At 40.5% G+C, this 19,852-nt stretch overlaps 1 long non-coding RNA gene across 1 annotated transcript; it reads right to left on the reverse strand.

The window, feature by feature from the left end:
• Positions 1-15,204: 15,204 nt before the first annotated feature.
• LOC109242385 lies at positions 15,205-16,490 on the reverse strand. Its single transcript, XR_002070385.1, has 2 exons — positions 16,048-16,490; positions 15,205-15,838 (listed from the first exon to the last, which is right to left on the reverse strand). It is a non-coding gene; the product is annotated as an uncharacterized LOC109242385 (long non-coding RNA).
• Between the last annotated feature and the right edge of the window lie 3,362 nt (positions 16,491-19,852).

Raw genomic sequence — 19,852 nt, forward strand, 5'->3', positions numbered from 1 at the left:
AAGTTATTTAATGGAGATTTGGACTGATTTTGAACAAGAATTGCAATTGAAAATCGTGGAAGAAGTTCGTCTACAAACACTTGTATAAATGTGTTTAAAAGTGTACAATAGTGTATAAGATGTGTTTATATACACTATTATACAAGATTATACATAATTATACAAAAAATTGACTTCGTCTTCTTCCTTGCGTCTTTTCTGAAATTTAACTCAAATCTTGCTCAAATCTACTCCAAATCACTTCAAATTTAAATTTTGAACTCCTTTCGGTATTTCCAATCAATTGGAGCAATACCCAATCCAAAAAACTAACAAATTCAGAAACCCATTTTCGAAAGCAAAGATTTGAATGGTCTTCAATGGTGGACTTCTACTCTTCAATTTTCTTACATTACAACTAGGTGACACAAGAGGAGAAGCAGAAAATATACGGCCCCTTGAAGCATATGTAGAAGATGTGCGAAGGAGAGAGAGTGAATGCAATGGTTGTGATAATACAGATTTGTATACGGTAAAATCGGAGGGTCTAATTTTCAGCCATTACAACGCCTCGGGAGCGAGGTTTCCGAAGGCTCGAGGCCACGGTCGAATCTTATCCCGTGGGGACATCAGCATCCATCCTCGAGGCAACACAAACTGATGGTAACGGTGGAACAGTGGGGATTTTTCCAACGCGCATGGCTATGACTAACAAAATCTAGAGGTCTAGCTCTGACCCGTATCAAGGCATTAAATGGCTATGTCAGCCCGTATCTTTGTAATCAATACTTTTGTACTATATTGGGATTCTCCCTCATATATAAAGGGGATCCTTGTCATTTTGTAGTTATCGGTTGCTCCATACTAAAATATACAGGAACACTCTCTCTACTCTCTAACATTTTTCTCTTGAGTTCATTACTTCATTTATTGCTTACACTCATTGTGTTCTATTAATTGTTCATCATCTATTGCTTATTATTGGCCATAAAGAGCCGCCATTGATTTTACTCTAACTATTAGTCGCTCATCGATTGCCCACGATAGCTCCCAGCCGAGCGCCGGACTCGACCCCGAGGTCCTCGAATAAGCAAGCTCGAGGCCTCGCTTATTAACAATCTGGTTCGGTTATCACTTTGCTCTCAAGCTCTAATCTTGTTTCTAAGTCTTTCACATAGCATCAACTGCTAAACAACCGGCATGAAAATAGATCATGTATTTTTAAAATCCCATAATTAAATTTAATTGTTATTACCTTTTTCACGGTAAACAGTTTGGCGCTCACTGTGGGGCTAAAAATAATAGTGATTATTTTCTTGCTGGTTTAACCACGTAACGTATGTTATCTTTCACACTTTTTCTTGTCCAAAATCTTTGATTTCAGGTCAAATGTCTAACTCAATAAACGCACGTGAAAACATTAGCCTTGAAGACCATGGGGAAAATGGTGTTGACGTCCCAGGTGTTGGTGTACCACCATGAAACCCTAAGAACGCACCAGAATTGATTCCCGTGGACGCGGTTTCACGCGATGCTTAACACGTCGAAATAAGCTCCCACACCGAAAGGAGCATACACCAAGGCGACCAACAAGAAGCCCAGAAAACCCCAGCTCGGGAAGAACGGGAGGTTAGCCTTCACGTTATTTTTGAAATTGCAGGCACAACAGCTAGCTATTGCTCAGCTACAAAGTCACCAGAAAACTCCTAGAACGGTAGCACCGGGGACAGCTCCCCTTGCCGAGCACGTACCAGAGAGATCAAGCAACAACGGGTCGGCAGCTGACCCCGCCATCGTATAGATGCTCGAGGACCTCACTAGGAGAATTGAATCGAGCGAGAAGAAGATAGAGGCTAATGACAAAAAGGTCGAGACCTACAATTCCAGGGTCGACCAGATTCCGGGAGCACCCCCGATCCTGAAAGGTGTGGATTCAAAGAAGTTTGTGCAAAAGCCGTTCCCGCAAGAAGCGGCTCCGATACCCATTCCGAAGAAGTTCAGAATGCCAGACCTCCCGAAGTACAACCGAACCTCGGACCCCAATGAGCACGTTACTGCTTACACCTGTACGGTAAAAGGCAACGACCTGAGAGACGATGAGATCGAGTCCGTCCTGCTGAAGAAGTTCGAGGAAACGCTCTCTAAAGGGGCAATGATGTGGTATCACAACCTGGCCCCAAACTCGATAGATTCATTTGCTATGCTGGCGGATTCTTTCATAAAGGCACATGCTGGTGCCATCAAGGTAGCAACAAGGAAATCCGGCGTATTCAAGATTAAGCAAAGGGATAATGAGATGCTGCGGGAGTTCGTATCTCGCTTTCAAATGGAACGAATGGAACTACCACCAGTCTCAGACGACTGGGCGGTACAGGCCTTCACTCAAGGTCTAAACGAACGAAGCTCGGTGGCTTCGAAACAGCTGAAACAGATCCTGATCAAGTACCCGGCTGTGACTTGGTCGGATGTTCATAACCGATACCAGTCGAAAACCAGGGTCGAGGATGACCAGCTAGGGGCCCCCTCGGGCTCGGTATACCCAAGCAGGCTTCTGGAAAAAGAGCCAAAACCAAACAAAGACAGGTACCAGCCATACATCGAAGACAAGAGAAACGCCCCGAGGCGCAACATACCCTGCAACGATCAACGGATGGACCAAAGACAGAATCCTCGAGGACTCGTCAATAGAGCCGGATTTGATAGGCACACAGGGCCAACAGAGGCACCTCGCCTGGCAGAATACAACTTCAACATCAACGTATCAGACATCGTGTTCGCCATCAGTAAAATCAGAGACGCGAGGTGGCCCAGGCCTGTACAATCAGATCCTTCGCAAAGGAATCATAACTTAGTGTGTGAATTTCACAACACGCATGGCCACAGGACCGAGGATTGCCACCAGCTTCGAGAAGAAGTAGCTAGACTACTCAACAAAGGTCACCTCCGAGAGTTCCTAAGCGACCGGGCCAAAAATCAGTTCCGGGAAAGAGAGGCGGCCAAGAAGAACGAAATGAATGAGCCGCAGCATGTCATCCACATGATCTTGGGAGGCATTAATGTCCCATATGAGCCCATGATGAGAAGAACAAAAATATCCATCACTAGAGAAAAGCGAACTCGGGGCTACATACCCGAGGATGCCCTCACATTCAGCGACGGGGACATTGAGACCTTGTCTTAACCTCAAAACGACGCACTGGTAATCTCCTTCCTTGTAAATTCATTTCAAATTAAACGTGTACTTGTGGATCTAGGTAGCTCGGCCAATATTGTCAGATCGAGGGTGGTAGAGTAGCTTGGACTGCTTGACCAAATCGTACCCGCCTCTCGAATCCTCAACGGATTCAACATGGAGAGCGAAACAACGAAAGGAGAAATCACCCTCCCAGTCAACGTGGCCGGCACAACCCAAAATGCCAAATTCCATGTCATCGAGGGAGACATGAGGTACAACGCCTTGCTTGGAAGGCCATGGATACACTGCATGAGAGCGGTGCCATCCACCCTCCATGAAATGATGAAATTCCCGACAAAGGATGGGATCAAAATCGTCTACGGGGAACAGCATGCTGTGAGAGAAATGTTCGCGGTGCACGATGTGGCCCCGACACCGGTACCTCCACCTTCGGAGGAGCCGAAGGATAAACAAACAATGAAATAGTGATAGCAAACTACATCTTCGGTTAAGTCCGACTAAATAAAGAGGAAGACTGTACCGCACCCTCATCACAAGCGATTGAAATATATCAGGGCTCGAAATATTGCCGACACATTCTACACTAAGGTATGACCGCCTCGCGATTCTTTCAATTTTACTCTACGCTAACCTGAGTGCAGGTATCCAATCAAAATGGCCGAAGCACTTTTCGAAGGCCTTAGGTTTCGAAAACATGCGTTGCACTCTTTTCCTTCGCCGGGTTTTTATCCCAATAAGGGTTTTACCAGCAAGGTTTTTAACGAGGCAACACATATATGCTACCTAAGGAAAACTCAACGAGTATTCATGGCTTCTTTTGCAATCAACCTCGAATACTAGGGGGCATCCCCCCGGAAGATCACCTTCTCGGAGAAGCTAAGCCATGCTGAACAGGGTCTCGATAAAAAATACAATGTACCTGTCCAAACGGTCGAACGAACCGTGCCCACATAGAATAACCGAGCCCTCAACAACAAAGACATGTATGCTCAAACAATCGAAGAATAATTTCAAGAAGCATTTTGAGTTTCAAAGAAGCTCGGTATTTTTGCAAAAATGACTCCTCTGTCAAAAACGTCCCGAACCCTCGCGGACTTCCTGAACGACCTCCGGGTCGGAGCCCCAAACTCATAAGCCCTCAGCGAGGCAACATCAAAGTCACGAAATGGCTCCAAAGCCAAAAACTCCCCGAACACTCGGGGACTGGCGTCGAAAACTCAAAGCCACATGACTTCCGAGTCGGAGACTCCGGAATTGTAAGACCTCAAACGAGGCAGCACCAAGTTTGCAAGTAATAGCTCCCGAGATGAGAAATCCTCGATAACTCGGGTACTGCCGTCAAATCGCCATCTCCATCGCAATGGCTCTCGAGCCGAAAAATCCTCCATAACTCGGGGACTGTCGCCAATCGCCACCTATCAAAAACCTGAGGCCATAAGACCCCGAGCGGGTAGACTCGGTCTCGTAAGACCTCAAGCAAGGCATGAACCACACTTGTACCAAGCGACAATATCTGTAAGACCTCAAGCAAGGCATGAACCATACTTGTACCATGTATCCAAACTGTATGACCTCAAAAGCATGTAAAACTTGTAAGACCTTACTAAAGGCATAAACCCTATCTCAAAGTTAAGGCTATATATCGAACTTGTAAGGCCCCTAAAAGGCGTACCCTCGATATAGACGCCGAAACTACTTCACTCGGGACTTAAAAGGCTCCGGCCGAACACAAATGACTACGGTCGAAAGGCTGTACCAGCCAAACTAACGCGACTCGGGGATGCCCGACCGTCGCTGCAAAATCACAGGCCTTCAATTACTTCGAATCTACTTCGAAAAGAACCGATAAAATAGGCTACCCTTGACATAGGCAAAAGAGCTTCGACCATGTCAGCTCCCAAACACCGGCTTCGAGATACTTAGCCTCCAAGCTAAACCTCCCGAGGTGCTTGATCATCGCCATGTAATGACTCGCAATCAAGGTTTTTTATTAAACCGTCGAAGAGTCAGGCAAACACTTTCAAAAAATCCTTATTGAGGGAAAAATAAAGCCTACATAAAAGGTCGCATCGACCCAAGGCATAAGAGCCATTGTCGCCAACCCACATAAAAGGTCTCATCGACCCAAGATGTAAGAGTCATTGTCGCCAGCCTACATAAAAGGTCTCATCGACCCAAGGCGTAAGAGCCATTGTCGCCAGCCCATACAAAAGGTCGTACCGATCCAACGCGTAAGAGCCTAAGGGCCAGCTTTAAATTCAAAAACTTAAGGGGCGCATGAGCTCGAGTCGAAACCCGATTCGGAGACTGAACCCAAAACAGTTAACTAAATCTGCCTAAGAGCAAAAGCGTAAGAGCCATTGTCGCCAGCTTGCACTAAAAGGTCGCATCGACCAAGTACGTAAAAGCCTACGGGCCAGCCTAATGAGCCTCAGGGCCATACCACGATTCTAAGGGCTCCTCTCAACTCAAAGACCAGTTCATCTGGCTAAACTCAAGACAGGAAGAGATACAAAAGAAATAAAACCACAAGGTTTCCTTTCGTACATATATACAAAAAAAACACAAGATCCATTACAACATACTTTGAAAATACTGTGTGCAGAATTAGAAAAGGACATCTACGTTCCCCTTGGGGACTATAGCCCGTCAGCCTCATCCTCTCTATCCTCGGCGTCGGATAGAAGTGACCTAGCGCCTCGTTCGTCCTCCGTCGCCCGCTTAACCTCTCCCGAGAGGTCGAAGCCCCTAGCATGGATCTCCTCGAGGGTTTCCTTTCAAGACTTACACCGAGCATATTCCTTGCTCCTGTCCTCGCGGTCGAGAATCCTTCTCAGCTCAGCTTGAGCATCAGCAGCGTTCTTCAAATAGATTGCCATTTTCTGGTCGGCCTTAGTTCGGCTCATTACAGCTTCAGCCCGGGCGTCCACAACCTCGGCCTTCATCTTTAAAAGCTCAGACTCGAGCTTCGTAATCATGTCTGTTCGAACCAAGTTATTATCACGAGCTAAGCAAAGTTGAACCTCAAAGGCAGAGGCTTTGCCTAGAGCACACTTTTCCGCCGAAGCTTGAGCGTCCGCCTGAGCCTTTAACTCGTCATACTCGCGCTTGATTCGGCCAACTTTGTTCGGAAGGCGCTCCAGGTCCTCCGTCTTTTTCTGCAACTGAAGTAAACGAAACATCAGCCTCAAGAGCTAGAAGAAAGAACACACACTCGCTCGAAACAAAAACTACCTGCTCCTTCAAATAGCTCTCATATTCAAGCTCCGACTCGCCTCATACTATAAGCGTTCCCGCTCGACTTCCCTTTCATCACAAAGGAGCCTAAGGGATTTCTCCTCATCTAGAACTTCCCGTAGCCTGGCCTCGCGGCGAAGCAGCTCGGACTTAAGGTTGTCAAAAGCCTGCAAAGAAAAACTCAATAAGGAAGGGAAGACACGAAACTCAATGGGTCTGTGCCAAAAATCACCACATAGTGAAGCCCCTGGGCTTCTTCGAAGGTCGAGCGCACATCTGCTAGCCTGGCTCCCTCAGCTCCGAAAGAATCAACCCCGGTCGGGGCACGGGCGCTCGGCGCATATGATCCCGGGTTTCGAGTATCCCTTGAAGTACCTCCGACGGAAAAAGGGGGCGACATCGGAGGAGAAACCTCCTTGACAAAACCAGAAATCGCGGGCGTGGAAGGCTCAGTCAATATTTCCAATCCGGGCCCCCGATCCAGGTTCACCTTGCTTTGAGCACCGTCGCCCTGCAGAGGTATCTCTTGCTTATTGTTATCATTTTTAGCCCAGAAGATAGCGACCTTTCTCCCTCTCCAAAGGGGCACGGCCTCGCCTCGGAGGGCTCCCCGATGCCTACAACAACAGGGTCAGAACGCAGAAAGGGAAAGAACTTTTCCAACTAAAAAAAGGGAAGGGAACGAATCACACAACACATACCATGATGTTTTGCCTCCCATCGGCCCCTGGACAAAGCTCGCCACTTACGCTCGTCGCGGGTCGAGTGGGCCGCCAAATCCCGAGCCCAGCTCGATAGATCAGGGACCTCGCGCGGCATCCATGAAATTGCTGCAGAAAAGGGAAAGAAGACACGTTCACGGAACACTCCTCCGCCGCAATTAAAAAGCTACGAAGGCACGAGTGTACCACTTACGTGTATAATTCCATTCCTCAAGGAATGGCATAAACTCCACGGGGATGATATCAGCAGTCCGTACTCGGACGAATCGACTCATCCACTCCCGGTCTCCGTCTTCTTCATCATCAAACAGCAAAAGGCGTGGCCGACCGACATCGTAAGGTTAACAGACCTCGATGATGAAAGGGTCGGTACAGCCTGATAAGATGACTGAGCATGAATTCAAGCCCCGCCTTCTCCGCGAAGAACCTCATCATCAATACTATCCGCCAAAATGACGGATGAATCTACACCAAGGTGACCCGGTATTTCTGACAGAAATTAAGCACAACCCTATCAGGGGGGCCTAGCGTGAAAGGGTACGTATATACGTTCAAAAACCCCTCAGCATGGTCCATAACGCTCTCTCCCGGGGAAAGTACGCGCAATACTACATTCTCCCCCCATCCACACTCTCTCCTCACTGATTCGAGATGCTCTTCTCCTATTAAAAAAGTGGGATTCGAGGCATAATTCCGATAACCTCAAGCACTGGAGTCCCTTCTGGCAGGAGACTCCCTCCCGAAGCAAAGTGCCCAGAGGCGGAGCTCTTTTCTCCTCGCCGAGTGGGTTCGGGCATAGCATCTATGGCTATAGTAAAATGAAGGAAAGGGAAATGAAGACTTGGGCGAAAGCTTCGAGTTAAAGGAAAATTGGCGCAAGAAAGGAGAACTCTGTGAAAGAGGATAACTACTCAGAATAGCAGAGTCTCCAAAAGGGCGCAGACAACCCTATATATGGAAAGAGCGGCGACCACTCGCCTGCCTCGAAGGCCGATTAAAAATGTTAGCCAAAGCTTTTATCGCTTTGGAAAGATACGCAGGCGGAATCGCCTCGGTCATTTCGTAGCCGTATCCTACACTCGACGTCGCCATACGACGCTTCAAGGTTGAAAACCTCGCGTTAACCAAGTCCCGAGGTGGTACCCGACCTCGAGGACCTCCATCAAAAAGAAGTTAGGCTCCGAGAAGCCACTAACATCATTGCAAGTCCCGAGGTGGTACCCGAACTCGAGGACCTCCATCAAAAAGAAGTTAGGCTCCGAGAAGCTACTGGCATCATTGCAAGTCCCGAGGTGGTACCCGACCTCGAGGACCTCCATAAAAAAGAAGACATGCTCCAAGTAAACCATTGACATCATTACAAGTCTCGAGATGATACCCAATCTCGAGGGCTTCTCCCAAGAAGAGAATAAGCGCTTAAACCCTACTCATATGGGTCTGGTCTCGGGGTACCATCTAAATCCGGGTAAACCCTCACCCAGGATCTATCTACAACGCCTTTAGTCTATCTACACTAAGTTCGAAACGAGCTCCCAGGTGGCCTGGGTTCAAGCAAACGTCCACTCGGGGACTGCTCTCGAAAGCCTAAAGGCAGTCTCTATTCTCGGACCTCCGAGCAAAATTCCCCTTCGGAGATTACTGCCAGGTCTGAAAGCCAAGCCTCAGTCTAAGGATTCGAAGACCTACTCTCATTCAACTCGAAGTCAGGGTCCCGGCGACCCGAATTTGTCAGTCCAATCCGGGCTCGGTCCAAGAAACGGCAAAGGGTTCTGTGGGGAGCTGCATTGAGCAATCAAAGTCAAAAGAAACACTCGCCCTCGGGCTCGATATGTACCGATCGGCGGGATCAAGCACTCAGATTCTTCACGAGCATAGATAAGGGGAAATATAACATACAACAGAGACGAATTGAAGAAACATCTATTCCATTAATACCCTTGAAAGACGTATCAGCAGGCGCAATCAATGCGTTTTTTGGGAACTGAATCGACGGCGATATTGTCGCTCTGAAGAATCATAATCGGCAGTACATTGAATGACACTGAAAAGATGAACCGACGGGACACTTCAGCCATCATGAAGGCTTACGTCATAAGTATGACGTCATCGCGGGAAAACTAGAAGAGACGGTTATCAAGATCGTTTCTAATCGTTCTACTCTAAGAAACGCGGGGACTATCTATAACGTTAAAATTGGAGGGTCCAATTTTAGGCCACTACAACGCCTCAGGAGCGAGGTTTCCAAAGGCTCGAGGCCGCGGTCGAGTCTTATCCCGAGAGGACATCAACATCCAGCCTCGAGGCAACACAAACTGATGGTCACGGTGGAACAGTGGGGATATTCCCTAGGCGCATGGCTAGGACTGACAAAATCTAGAGGTCTAGCTCTGACCCGTATCAAGGCATTAAATGGCTATGTCAGCCCGTATCTTTGTAATCAATACTTTTGTACTATATTGGGATTCTCCCTCATATATAAAGGGGATCCTTGTCATTTTGTAGTTATCGGTTGCTCCATACTAAAATATACAGGAATACTCTCTCTGCTCTCTAACATTTTTCTCTTGAGTTCATTACTTCATTTATTGCTTACATTTATTGTGTTCTACTAATTGTTCATCATCTGTTGCTTATTATTAGCCATAAAGAGCCGCCATTAATCTTATTCTAACTGTTAGTCGCTCATCGATTGCCCCCGATAGCTCCCAGCCGAGCGCCGGACTCGACCCCGAGGTCCTCGAATAAGCAAGCTCGAGGCCTCGATTATTAACCATCCGATTCGGTTATCACTTTGCTCTCAAGCTCTAATCTTGTTTCTAAGTCTTTCACATAGCATCAACTGCTTAACAACCGGCATGAAAATAGATCACGTATTTTTAGAATCCCATAATCAAATTTAATTGTTATTACCTTTTTCACGGTAAACAAGATTTAATTCCATAGCTTTTAGAAGCAATGGTTGTAAGAAGACATATTTTAAATTTGCTAGTACTTTCAAAATATGTACAATATGGGCTAGGTCAGATAAAACTTAAAAACATAGGCCATTTTTGTTATGGTGTGAAGTCATGTGTATTTTCTTGTAATTCTTTCTATATGAAATGAGTACAGCAATACACCACAAACATGGTAAGAATATGTTCACAAAATAATGTAAGAGCATTATGTTTTCTTTGAAAGAATAATCAGTTAATTGAAATTCGATAATTAAGCTTCATTAGATGCTTGTCAAAATAATGAGACTTTTATTTGTTAACTCTTCTAAAGGTTGTAATTTGTGTGTTAATTATATTTCTCCATTACTTAATTTATGGGAGGATATATATTTTTTTTATATGTGATAATATAGTTGTACATAAATTAGTCATGATGCAAATCTGAAACTTTTTCGAAACTCGTCTCATCTTGCTATATTTTTCGAAAGGTAATGTACTAATGCAAGGCACGTGATATTTTTTACGTTTTTCGACGAAGTAAAGCTCGTTTATTTTAATTTAGCAATTATTTTTAAGAGAAAATTTCACTCTTTTAGTGTTGTATACTCTATATCTCACCTTCATATGAGCAAATATTGAAAAAAGTGAATTTTTTTCTATGAAATAAAAGTTAGATCGATGAAATTGGAGAAACAATTATATCTTCAAGCTAAACGTTGTTGTTGTGCAATCACAGATATGAGAATAATGGACAAAGGTAGATCTAATTGTCAACTGCTCTAATAAAGAATACTCCTATGATGGATCAACAATGTTATATTTTCTTAATTTTCCATTAAAAAAATAAGCTGATTCTTCAAAAAATGCATGAACCATAATTTGTTTGATCATTCGCTTGACGAATAAAATGATCACTTCCCACTAATATGAAACAAGATCAGTCAGCTCAAGAACGATAGGTACGATATTCTAGTATTTTCCTAATCCATTACTCTCTCCGTTCACTTTTAGTTGTCAAGTATTCTAAAAATAAGATTTTTGTTATAAATAGAATTGTATTTATGGTGAATGTCTATATTTAGAGAGATTCTAGGGTTCATTGCTTGGTGGCTAAGTCACACTGTCCCTATAAATAGAGGGATCTATTCTATTGTAATTCATCCCAAATCAATAAGAATTCTCTCTCTCTACTTTTCTCTATAATACTCTTCTTCTTCTTTTATTGTTTCATAACACGTCATCAGCACGAGACTCTAATCAATTGAGTAGAAGCTTTGTGATTGATCATAATGATTGTCAATTGTTCTATGAATTTCCTTCATGCTAAAATTCTAGATTTAAAGTAAGTATTTTATCGTATTTTTCTCTTTTTTTCTATAATTTGATTTTAAATACAAGCAAAGACAATAAATTTTGATTACAACTCTAATGGAGTTTGTAAGAAATTATAACCACCTGAAGTGGTAAAATTTCTATGTCTTGCCATGATCAAAGTCATGTATGATCGTGAGCACAAGAAGTGAAAACCCGTCCCATTGAATTTGCTCCATTCTCATTCCCTTAAGAGAATGTGATAGCAATATGTGATAAGTCTGAAAGAAGACAAAATTATTACCGTGAAGGTATCAATGGATGTGGACGTGGCAATAGACGAAATTATAATCGTCATCATTGTGATAATGAGAATAATAAGGATTCTCAAAATAATCCTTCACTCTGTGAAAGTTATATTTGTCATCGATTTGACATGAGATTTTATAAAGCACATATAGATGATTATGGTTCATTCATGATGTGAATGTGACAACATCTGATTTAAGAATACATATTCATTTTTGGAAGAATATGAGCGTGCTTGTGGTATATACCACACTCACCTCTAGAAGGAGGTTTGAGAGAAAATAAGAAAATAATGTCATTATTATGGCATAAATGGTCATTGGTCACGTACTTATTGTACGCCAAAATATTTTGGCATTGTGATTATTAAAAGACAGCGGTAATGCAAGAAACAAAACTTGCATATAATTTTGACCATAACCATAATGGTATAACTTTCTCTTTAAAAGAGATATTCACCATATTGATGTTGATGAATATGTGGTAGTACCAAATTAATTGATAGCTCTGGAAGAGCCAATTATTATTATTTTGGAGAAATAAAATTGTCGTAGTAAGTCTCAAAGAAACTTATTTAGTTTCTAAAGTATTCGCGAAAGCAGTTGGTTATATTGAGACTATAAATAAAGGAAAGATTTAATATCTTCTATTACTACAACTTGTAGCGGGATAATATGTATGTGAAAAGCTACCCGCTTTATTCTCCAGTTTGTACTACACAAACAAAAGAATGTCACAATAAAGTGGATGTTTATTGATATAAAAACCCATATCATAATAAATTTGGAGTTTATCGATAATTGCAAGCGTCATGGTGTAAACCTAGTCTTTATCAATATTGATAATTTATCCAATTGACATAATCAGTTTAGCCATATCAATTTAAGCATGATGTGCAAAAATAAAAGAGAATTCACATGGGTAAATATTAAAGAACTAGAAAGTTCTTTATGAATTTTCTTATGTTGCCTGTTCTCATTAATTAATATACCAACTAAAATTGGGATTGAATCCCATGAATGCTGGAAATATTAAAGGTGAATATAGGCCCATTCACCTGCCATGTATACCACATAAGATGCATCTATGAGATGGTTACATGTGCGATTATTAATAACCCGCAACATGGTGTTTTGCGAGGTAACTTGCTCAATAATTTAATTTCGAGCATAATTTCCAGATTTTTTATTCAAGAAGTTCATCTTGATAAGTTGGTTTACATCACAGTTGGTTTAGCAAAATGATTTATTAAGTGTCTCTACTTAATTGCTAAACAATTACTTATGAGAACAAAGTTATCTATATCAGTTTGATATACGTTATATACCAAAGTATATTATTTTCTCCCCTCACAAGTGGTTCGGGGTCAGGAACCAAATAATTCCATCTTATTATTATTGATGTGCGGTGTATATTTTGATTAACACCATAACGCACAAAGATGATGAAGCAAGTTAGTTTTCTAACATGATGGAGAGAGATGATAACATTTGAGAAAAAGTTACGCGGAATGAATTATCATTTGTACATCTAGATCCTCGACTAAAATAATATGAACTTGAAGTTCATAAAAAGATAATTCATTTGCAATATATTGCAAAGCATGCTAGACGCATTTGCTGGCCCAAAGAAAGTAACTATATTCTCATTGTAAATGCTCATATTAAGTCCTAGAAGGACAAAGTCTATGGTACGCTTAAAGCGCATAGACAAATTGGTTTCAAATAAACTTCTTGACAAAGAAGATGAGCAAATGATCTAAATGATCATAACAAAAGGAGGCAAGTGATCTAGAAGACACATGACATAATACTTCATAAAATCTCATGAGAGATTCAGGTACCTGAATATATGAATGAAGAGATCTCTATGTTATGTCTTTATGAAAAAATATTGAAACTGATATAAAATATTTGTCGACGACATCTATAATAGCGCTAAATATATATATGAGGATCTTAAGTCTGAAGAAACAATTCGAATAGATTTGGTTTCATATGAAAGACATGTAGTTTTGAACATGTAGTTCAAACACTTGAAAGTATAAAATCAATGGTATGTGCAATCAGTTTTCGATATCTTATATGTCTAGCATGACATGAAAACTTGATATGCATCTAAAGTCTATTATATGGCTTATATAACTTAACAATCCCTGAATGATTTAAATTGCTTAAAGCATATAGAATTCATGGTCATGAAGTACTACATCCTCAGTGCAATTTGTGCACAAATGTATCTTGCTATAACTATATGCATGATAATATGATAGCAAGAGTTATCACCTCTATGTGAAGATATTGAAATGATGATTCCAACAAGATCATATGAAGAAAATACATCTATCAGGGATGATGATTTCAAGGTGAAACAAATTCGTTGAAGTTAATATGGCTGGTTTATTTATCAAATATCTACCAACGATCTTTTGAAGATGGTGCACAAGATTGGAATGCAAATACTTAAGGATGTGAATTGATGCTCTCATCAGGGGGAGTTAATACGCGTTGTACTCTTTTTTCCTTACAAGGTTTTGTCCCACTGGGTTTTCCTTGCAAGGTTTTTAACGAGGCAACCAAAAGGCGTATTGTTAGATATGTGTACTCTTTTTCCTTCTCTAGAATTTTTTTCCTACTGGGTTTTATTTTAGTTAAGGTTTTAACGAGACACATTATTTGTTGAATAGACATTTAAGGGGGTGTGTTATAAATAGAATTGTATTTATGGTGAATGTCTATATTTAGAGAGATTTCGGGGTTCATTGTTTGGTGGCTAAGTCACCCTCTCCCTATAAATAGAGGGATTTATTCAATTGTAATTCATCCCAAATCAATAAGAATTTTCTCTCTCTACTTTTCTCTATAATACTCTTCTTCTTCTTTTATTGTTTCATAACAATTTTATTTTTATTTTTACTTGTCACTTTTCGCATATTAAGAGAAAAATAATTTATTTTTCTTGTTTTGCCCTTCGCATTAATTACTCATTCCAAATTATTTTCCAAATCTATTAAGACTATACACCGATTAATATGGATATCATGGTAAATTATATATGCACTTTATTTATTACTATTTCTTAAGGGACATGAAAAGCAGTAGCGGATCCAGGATTTTAAGGTCGTGGGTGCTCACTCTCTTAAGTGAAAAGTTGTTACCCATCACATAGTATAAATTCACAACTATTTAACTACGATAGTAAAAACTTTATTAGAAAAACTACGGTTAATATTATCATTAGCAAAAAAAGACTTCTATTCACTAGCCACAATCAACTACTAATAATGTTACATTATAGAAAAAAAAGATATCTAGTCACAAGTCACAGCTGTGCTCGAAGACTTTTCATATGTTGAAAACGATCAATAATAGCATCATTGCTTACGGTTACAAATATCTTACGCTCTACATAGCAAACTAAACAATCATTTAAAAATTCATCACCAATGCTGTTATGAAGCTCATTTTTTATGTAGTTCATGGATGAGAAAGTTCGTTCCGCAGAAGCAGTAGCAACAGGAAGAATGAGAGTTAACTTGATAAGCAAATAAACAAGTGGCCAAGTTTGATGCAAATCTGACTTAACCAACACTTTAGCAAGGTCACTAATTCCTTTCATGTTAAAGAACCTCTTGATTGTGATTGATTCATTAAATCAATCATCCTATTGAAACACTTGTTGTGGATGCTATCTACCCCTCCAACATGTGTTTTAAATCTTTCAATAGCCTTGTTCCAAGCTTTAAAATCATTTTTTGTAAAAGCATCTCCCATATTTCCATGAATTTCATGTTCATTTTTAAACAAATAACAACATAAACAATATGCAGCATCTTTACCCTTGAACCAACTAGGACAAATACCTTCCAAACTTAGTTTTAGAAAAATCATATTTCACGAGCTGGCAAGGTCCACTTTTAATATAATGTCTTCCAACTTCATCACGTATATTAGGACTATATTCTGTAATGGATTTTCTATCTCCCGGGTCAGGTTCGAGAGATTCCAAATCAAGATTTGAAAAAAATGGATCCCTCTGAGTTTCCGGAGCTATGGATGGAGCAATAGATGGATGAGAACTAGAACTAGAACTGGGTAGCCTTGTGACAAACTTATCCATCTCGATTCACAAAGATCGATGAAAAACTCCTACAAAATAAGATTCAGTCCTAATCAATCTTATCAAAAAATTAATTCATGCAATCCAATTAATTCCTATTATGAAACCCATGTCTCTCTATAAACAACACAAACAACAAGACAATAACAACATATTTAAGTCCATTCTTCTGTCCGCTGAAAAATTAAAACAATATACAACATAAAAGTTTGGTCTTTAAAAAGCTAAGAAAACTTACAAATTTTCGAAGCTAGCAATGAGTGTATGAGCACCAATTCATCAATTGCATAACCCAGTGACCAGTGTTGCTAATATAATCTTCATTTGTCCCAAAATTTTAGTTTCGGTGTCAAGTAAATAACATAAACAAGTAAATTTACTTTATGACAAGTACCAAAAATAATTTTTTATCACAAAAATATTGTAGTCACTGACTCTTTTCAGCAAAGTAATACAAAAAATTCATTGAATATATTTTAATTTTAACAAAGCATAAGCAATATGAGAAAGCCCCAATTCCTGTTTCCTCTAGCTTGAATAAAAAATTTAAAATACCAAATTTTGTTACCTTTTATTTATGTTCTGATTTTGAAATTACTGGGGAGAACAAGTGCGCTGCGTTTTCTTTCTAAGGAGAAGCCGAGAAGAAGGGTTTTTGGCTTTTTAAGAAGCTACTTTTAACTTTTAAGACTATTACTTTTATTAGGAATAGGAAAAATAAAACAAAAGAAAAGGTCCGCAAAAAGTCAACAAGGAAAATAACAAAACAGGCATATTAATTTCTGGCTATATTAAAAAATTTGCATCAAGCAGGAATCGATCCCTGGCCAATTCATAGTTTGAACTCTAAACTCATCTCATAACCAAAGCACCCAGAGACCTTTTTGGTTAGTGGGTGCTTGTTAATTAGTTATATCCGTTTTTCCTGTATTTTCTGTATAATTATGCAGAGTCTGCTTCTGGGTTAATGGGTGCTTCCCGCCCCTGATGAAAAGTTCAAAGTAGACAATTAAAAGTAAACGGAGTGAGTATATGAATTTCTAGTTCCAGTCACACACGTGTGGCTCATTAATATGCCTTTTTTGTAACTCATGTATACTTTCCGCGTTACCATTATTCGTTCGTGTGACAAAGGCTGACCAGTTCAATTCTTCCTACTATATTCAATATTCAATAATAATGCAGACATACGCGTTTTCCAAAGTTTCCATCTTTTCTTATTTTTCTCGTTTCCGATTAGTCAAAAGTGGGGTCTACACCTTGTGGAAATAGCATAAGATTTTCGACAGTTGATGAAGTAAGGCAGTGTTGGTGTCTATTCCTGTGTCAGTCAAACTAAGAATAAGAAGAAAATAAAGACAACATGAGAAATTTCCACAAAGTCTTCCCCACGACTCGAGAGAATCTGTTTGTAATAAAATGATGAAGAAACTCAGAATATAAGAGTTATATTTTTAATTAATTAAATTTAGAAACAAACAAACATTACTACTATAATAATGTAGTTTGATTAAGAATAGTTTGAATTATATATATATATATATATATATATATATATATATATATATATATATATATATATAATTTTGTTAAGTAGGTTGATTCTCATCCATGAACGAAGAGATTAAGAGTAGAAGAAGAATAAAAACAGGGCAAGGAAAAATCGATGGCTTCTAGATTGATCTAATCAACATGCACTTATAGAATGAAGCTCTGTTCTAAATCAGTGGCGGAGCCAGGAGGGGGTTCAAAAATTTCTTTTTGTAGCTAGTGGGAATTGAACCCATGACCTTATGTAAAGGTTGAACCCCCTTGACCACTAAACTACACTTTTGGATTGTGTTAAGAGTGTTCAAAACTTAATATATAGAGGTAAAAAACAGATTTTGCCTTATATATATAGTATAATTTTTCGGCGCCCCTGTTCTAAATACCTACTGTAGCTAACAATATATACAACTTCCTAATCGACTAAATTAACCAACCAACTAACTACAATGTACAGCTGACCCCAGCTAGTGTGCAGCTCAACATTAGTGCACTGTAGTACATCTATCTATTTCCTTTACACCCCTCCCCCCCCCCCCCACCCAAGCCTAGGAGAGATGAAGATATTATTCATTCCTAGCTTGGATAGAAGATAACATTGTTGAGCAATAAGAAGGCCCTTAGTCAAGATGCCAGCCTGTTGCTCTGATATGGCACATAAAGGGTGTCCACCAGACCTTGATGAATCTTCTCTCGAATGAAGTGACACTTAATATCCATATACTCAGTCCGTCCGTGGAACACAAGATTGGCAGAAATATGTATGGCAGACTTGCTGTCACTGTGCATAGGAATAGGCAAATGTAAGGAAACTCCCAATTCTTTGTATAGACATATGAGCCAAACAATCTCAGCCACAGTAGTTGCACGACTCCTGAATTCAGCTTCATCTGAGCTTCTAGAAATGGTTGCCTGCTTCTTTGGATCTCCAAGATATGAGAGAGTCTCCAAATTTGATCAAGTATCCTGTAACTGACTTTCTGATGTTAGGGCCTAGTCTGCATCACAAAAGGCTGAAGTGTAGGAGAGCTGCTAGATGAAATAAGGATACCAAGGCCAGGTGCATGTTTGACATATCTCACTACCCTGATGGCTGCTTCCGTGTGAGAGGCTTTAGGAGCAGGCATAAATTGGCCCAGACATTGCACATCAAAAGCAATGTTTGACCTAGTGATGGTCAAGTAAAGCAGTCTACCCATAAGTCTTTGGTAGCTGCTAGGATCCTCTAGTGATCGATCAGAGGATGAGCCAACATGGGCATCAAATTCACTGCTGGTAAGCTTCTGATTCAACTCCACTGGTGCACCAAGTGGTCGAGCACCTGCTAGCCCCATGTCTGAGATTAATTCCATAGAATATTTGAGTTGATGCATCAAAATACCTCCATTACTTCTAGTAAATTCTATCCCCAAAAAATACCTAAGCTCGCCTAAATCCCTTATCTTGAAACTGTTCTGCGGAACAACCTTTGTGACATTAATGAGCTCAAGATCATGTCCAGTGATTAAGAGATCATCCACATAAACCAGAATCACCACTAGTTTGTTGCCTGATTTTTTGGTGAGCAAAGAATAGTTCAAATGACTCTCTGTATAACCAGAATCAATCAATGTTGAGACCAACTTAATGTTTCATTGCACGGATGCTTGTTTAAGTCAATAGAGGGACTTGTGTAACCTGCATACTTGATGTTTGCCAGCTTCAAAACTGAAATCTTGAGGAAGGTCCATGTATACCTCCTCATGTAAATCACCTTGCAAGAAGGCATTGTAGACGTCCATTTGATGTAAGGTCCAACCTTCAGCTGCAGCTAAAGGAACAACTACTCTAATAGTGACCATTTTGACAATAGGAGAGAATGTTTCTTGGTAGTCAATTCCCTCCTTTTGATTGTAGCCCTTGGCCACTAACCTTGATTTAAATCTTTCCACTTCACCATTTGCCTTGTACTTGATCTTGCAAACACATTTACACACTATGGCCTTCTTCCCCTTAGGTATTGATACAACCTCCCAGGTCTTGTTTTCTTCCAATAATTGTATCTCAATTTTATTGCTTCCATCCACTTCCTATCTTTGGCAACCTCTGATATGATCTGGGCTCATGGATGCTAGAGACATGTGCCACAAAGTTCAGGTAGGGCTTGGACAGATGATCATAGTTGACCACTGCTCAAATAGGATAAAGGCATGTGTTTGCCACTGTCTGTCCTTTGCCTTGAGTTACATAGTCCTTCAGCCAGATGGGAGGCTTTCTGACTCTCCCTGGTTGCCTGACTGCATTCTGTATTGGCTCAATATCAACAAGTGGCTCCTGAGAAATGGGAGCTAAAGACTAAACATGTGTATCCTAAGATGGTGAAAGAGAGTCTGCTATGGGCAAGACTTCCTGATGTTGTACTAGTTGTTTAATGGGATCAGTGATGAACCTGTCTAACTCTATATCAGGTTCCCTCAACATTGGTGATTGCTGGCCTGAATGAAATAACAAGTAGT

This window comes from Nicotiana attenuata, unplaced genomic scaffold, assembly GCF_001879085.1.
Source record: "Nicotiana attenuata strain UT unplaced genomic scaffold, NIATTr2, whole genome shotgun sequence".
NCBI lineage: Eukaryota > Viridiplantae > Streptophyta > Magnoliopsida > Solanales > Solanaceae > Nicotiana > Nicotiana attenuata.